A 5,542-nucleotide genomic window follows, 5' to 3' on the forward strand; every position below is an offset into this window, starting at 1 on the left:
GGCAGAGAGGCCCAGCCAGCCCCTCTGTGCTCCACCTCCAAGGCAACCTGTGCGGGGCTGAGCCTTCAAAGGACCAGTACGGGCCACTAAGGAGCCATCCTCGGTGGCGAGGGCCAGGTTAGTGGGAAAGGCACCCAGCAAGGCTGGTCTGGGGTGAGCCATCACCAATAGCACCAGCTGCCACGCCCAGGTGCACAGGACCTCCTAAAACCAGCCCGAGCTGCTGTGTCCCCACTGGAGGAAAGGTTCAACAGTGACTATCCAAAGAGAGGCAACATGGGATGTAAGTCATCTGTATCATCTGTATCAAGGGGCCAGTAACTGGCGATACCCTCTCCTATGTAGATAAGGGGAAATCAAAAAGGACGCTTCATAGGGAAAAGATCAACACTCCAGAGCCCAACATCAACTTTTCCACGTCCACAATTCACCCAAAGGCCACATCACACAAGCTGTTGCAGCTCAAGAAAAAAAACAATGGAGTTTTTTCCACTGAAGAAGTTCCCAGCTGAATGAGTCTTCCCTGAGGGACCCGGGTGGAAATCCTCGGGCTTCCCTGTCCTCCAGCCTCAGCCACGCCTTTGAGTTACATCCTGGCTTCTGCTGAGTTTAGGGCTGGATCATAGCTCATGGTGGGGCCGGCCTGGGCACTGTAGGTGTTGAGATCATCCCTGGCCACCACCCACAACCTGCCAATTGCACCCCCTCCTCTGGTTGTGACAACCAGAAACGTTTCCAGGCACTGCCCAATGTCCCTTGGGGGTACAACCGCCCCCGGATGAGAACCACTGAGTTATGCTTCTTCCTTTCCTTTCCTTTTTTTTTTTTGGCGGGGGGGCCACACCACACAGCTTGCAGGATCTTAGTTCCCTGACCAGGGATCAAACCCGGGCCCCGACAGTGGAAGCACGGAGTCCTAACCACTGGAACACCAGGGAATTCCCTGCTTCAGTCTCTTTTAAATCTCTTCACCTCCACTCCCTCTTCCCCCTGCTCCCCAGCCTTCAAATCTTCCCCAAAACCAAAGTCACCCCACTGGCGCTGTCAAAGGGTCAGGGACCCAGCACAGGGTCCCTCGGAGAGAACAGTGGCTTCTAAAATGACCGAGTGCTACTGTCCCTGGGCGAGTGCCAGCCCTGCAGGGAGCAGCCTAGACTTGCCTGGTAGGCATCACCAAGTTTCCTCACCCCAGTTGGTGGCCTTCTGGCTTGATGACGCCCACCCTTTGCCTGTCAGTACCCAAGGCCCTGCGGGCAGTCTGAGGGGCAAAAGCCCACAGCACCAGAAATTCCTAGGAAGGGCTTTTCCCAACACTTCTTTAAGTGTGAGAGTAACAGGATTCAAAAGAAACTGATGTGAAAGGAAACTGAATGATGGGGCGCCACTTCCCATCAGCGGGACCTACCATACCAGAAGACCGGGGGAGTCCCCGGGACTGCCTGAGTCACAGATGTGGTCGATAAAAGGCCCTGAGAACACACACCTGTCAGGAGCAACCCACAGCACAGACAGAAACTTGTCCTTCAACTCTCCCGGCCCCTGTTTTTTTTTCCTATTGCCTGGCTCAGGGGTAAATTCAAACCAGGCTGGGTCATAATCCCCAGGTCTGAATGAGAAATAACTTCTGAGCTTGTTAAATATCATATATAACTGTGTTCTGCTGTCAGTTGATCTATTACAACCAGAATGTAAGTTTCTTGAGGATTTACACTACCATGCCCCCCACCCGTTGGGCACGGTGGCCGCTCAAGCCTGAAGATGATGGTGATCATTGAAGTCTGCCTTCCAGGTAAAGATCTGTGTGGTGAGCTCTCTGTTCAGACCACAGTCCCTAGTGGGGGCATCAGGCCTGGGTCCGTGGCCTCAGGGCCCTGTGCTCTCCGCCTACAGCGTGTTCATGAGATCAAAGTTAAGCGCAGCCTCGGAGGAAAGTACACTGGGGTTTACCTGATGCACGTGTCCTGGCTGTTCTGGATGTCCGTGAGAGCCACTCCCACCTCCAGACCCGCCCTCTGTCCGCAGTGGGAGGTCCCACCCGCTCCGCCCAAAAGGAAGAGTTACCAGTACCCGCAGAGTGTCACCCTCTCGGCGGGTACCAAGCCTGGCCAAACACCACCCTTTCTCCTGCCTGCGCCCCGCGGTGGAACGTGGCCGGGGGAGAGCACGCAACGGCTGGCCCGCCTCTCTTCTGTCATGTCCCTGGTCCTCAGCGCACCTTCCTGCTGCCCGGTAACTGGACCCATCTCTCTACCCGGCTCCTCTCTCCTGGAAACCATCGCATACTTTCTCTCTCCTCAAGCCTCCAGCACTCCCTTGATCTTGTTCCTATTTCACTGAGAAAATAGAAGCAACCAGAAGAGGAGACGGGAGCCGAGGTCCGCCTTTACTTGGGGTCTTCACGGAGGGTTTACTTCCCCAGCGCCCAGCTCCCCAGGCCTGGCACTGCCCACAGCACCAGACCACTTGGGGAGGCCACGACGCTTACCTAAGTGTATGCCCCGACACTGGCTGCAAAGCCCCTGGGGTTAGAATACTGTGTTGGATTTCTTCCTCTCTTATTGGACAAACACACCGCCTGCAAGTGGATAGGAGTGGATCAAAGGAGAAAATTTTCAATTTGAGGATAATTCAACCAACATCCCTTTCTCGGTCCCAGGAAGAGAGCTGTGGACAAGACAGAGTTCCTAAAACAGTGGGGGAGACAGCCCTGAAAACACACATACAGGATTACAACTTGTGCAGATCCTGGGATGAAAAGAAGGGCGGGGGTGGTGGTGTGTGGAGTACTGAAAAGAGATGTGATTATAAGTCTTGCAATGGGGAGAGTATCCTGCCTCATCCAGGTGGGTCCAGTGTCCTTACAAGAGGACTGCAAGAGGGTCAGAGTCAGGGAAAGAGACGTGATGACAGAAACAGAGTCAGAGAGAGAGGGAAAGAGACATTTGGAGCTGCTATCTTACTGACTTTGAAGACAGAGGAAGGGGCCACGAGCCTAGGGATGCGGCTGCCTCTGGAAGGTGGAAAGGCCAGGAAAGGATTCTCCCCTGGCGCGTCCAGAAGGAGTACAGCCCTGCCCACACCTGCCGTCAGCCCAGTGAGACCCGTGTCAGACTGCTGACTCCAGAGCTGCAGGAAAACAAAGTGGTGTGGTAGAACAGACATACCACATTATATGGTTTCACATATACAACAGAATGATTCGATATTCGTACACGCTGTGAAATGATCACCGCAAGAAGTCTCGTTAACATCTGTCACCACACATGGCTACAGAATATTTTTTCTTGTGACGAGAACTTTTAAGATCTGCTCTCTTAGCAACTTTCAAATACGCAAGACATTTTGTTAACTAGAGTCACCGTGCTGTACGTTTTATCTCCAGGACTTAAATTTGTGTTGTTTTCAGCCATTAAGTTGGTGGTAATTTGTTACAGCAGCAAGAGGACACTCATATGGGACCTTAAATGTCAAAATCCATTCCTTGAAGGATGAAAAAACTGAAAAAGGAAAATCGGGTAGTATTACAAGGCAGCAAGGCAACATATACTAGATGACAAATCAAATGTACACCTAGTAAGCGCACTGACGGTTGAGAGGTCTTCTAATTCCCGGCAAGAGTTCAGCAAGAAACATCTCAGGCTGCTGAGAACAGCTTCTGGAACAAAAGCTCTCCTGTCCCCAAAGCCAGACACCTTGTGTCCATTATGCCCAACAGCCCCACAAGCCCTGACTGGGGAACAGTCAGGTGCTCGGGTATGATTGCTCTGGTTTTAGCGGGAGTGACGCTCCATGCCTCCTGGAATATGTCGTCACAGATTCTCCAGGGCACTCACCATGAGGAGAGCTATGCAAAGGCAACACTAGGAAACAACTCAACCTAACCATGAAAGATCCTGAGTTCCTACGACCCTTGAGCCAGCGCTGCACAGGTCCTGGTCTGTTACGGAGCGCGCTGACTGAGCTCATGTCCTGTCTCCACCGCACCAGCCGTGTGCTCCTGCCCCAAAGTCCCTTTGATTTTGCCTAGAGCCCGTGTCCTCCTCTGCAAACTGCAGAGAGAAGCATCCACCTCAAAGAGCTGCTGCGAAGGTGAAATGAGATGCGTGAAGCAGCCAGGACCCGGCAGGCACTGAAGAGGCAGTTATCATCTGCATCTGTTCTTCAACGCAGACCTGCGTGGAGATGCCCACCTCCAACAGGAAGGAGAAAGAAGAATGGTGGGAAGCAAAGGACAGAAAGTCAGACAATTTCGGTCATGCCTATAACTTAAATGATTAGTACTTTTTTTCCTTTCTTTTCTTTTTTGGCTGTGTTGGGTCTTTGTTGCTGCGTACAGGCTTTCTCTAGTTGCAGTGAGCGGGGGCTACTCTTCGTTGCAGTGTGCAGGCTTCTCATTGTGGTGGTTTCTCTTGTGGCGGAGCACGGGCTCTAGGCGCGCGGGCTTCAGTAGTTGCAGCACGTGGGCTCAGTAGTTGCAGCGCTCGGGCTCTAGGATGCACGGGCTTCAGTAGTTGTGGTGCGTGGGCTCAGTAGTTGTGGCTTGCAGGCTCTAGAGCACAGGCTCGTAGTTGTGGTGCATGGGCTTAGTTGCTCCACGGCATGTGGGATCTTCCCAGACCAGGGATCGAACCCGTGTCCCCTGCATTGCAGGTGGATTCTTAACCACTGCGCCACCAGGTTAAGTCCCCCTTTCTTTCTTTTTTTTTGGCCATGCCGCATGGTTTGTGGGATCTTAGATTCCCCGACCAGGGATTAAACCTGGGCCCTCGGCAGTGAGAACATGGCATCCTGACCACTGGACCGCCAGGGAATTCCCAATGATTAGTATTTTTAAGGGCAGCAGGGTTGGAGGCAAACTCCACGTAGTTCAGAGGCCAGACCCATGGGGAAACTGGAGGGAAACCCTCCCTTGATTTATACGGACGAGCACAGACACTGAAGTGAGTCACTAACGCAAGAGGCCAATGTTGGCTGTGCATTCCTCAGGCCATAAACCAGTGACCCCGGGCTCACCATCTTACGTAAAGCGGTACTTTTAAGAGCAGCAGTCTTCACAGAAGGCCCCTGGGTGATTCTGAGGGCTTTGAGAACCACTGCTCTAGGAAAAGTATTTTATTGCTTCTGTGAGAACGGTGCTCCCCAAAATATTGAGCCAGGATCTTTTGACTGGTAGCTCCATAGAAACCTATCTAAACTTGCAGGATTAACTTTGAGAAGTATAGGGGGTCGATGGAAAAGAAACTGGCATTTGACAGAATTGTCCAAAATAGTTATGTGAATTCAAACAAACATGCAGAAAAAGAGCAGCAGTACCAGGTCACTGGGACCTCCCAGTGGTTGGGTCATTCTATTTTTTCCTAGTCCTTCTCCAAACTCTTAACTTCCCCATTGCAGAGCCTCGTTGAGTTGACCTCTCACTTCAGGCTCATTTCCAGAAGTGTTTAGACTCTCTGCTCTGAAAGTCTCTTTCTCTAAAGGCAATGTTTAATGAGCCCTCTGATCCTTACCTTCTCTGACCAGACAAAGGGATCCACAGAAGCCC

The sequence above is a fragment of the Mesoplodon mirus genome (assembly GCF_964341445.2).
Source record: "Mesoplodon mirus genome assembly, chromosome: 19".
NCBI lineage: Eukaryota > Metazoa > Chordata > Mammalia > Artiodactyla > Ziphiidae > Mesoplodon > Mesoplodon mirus.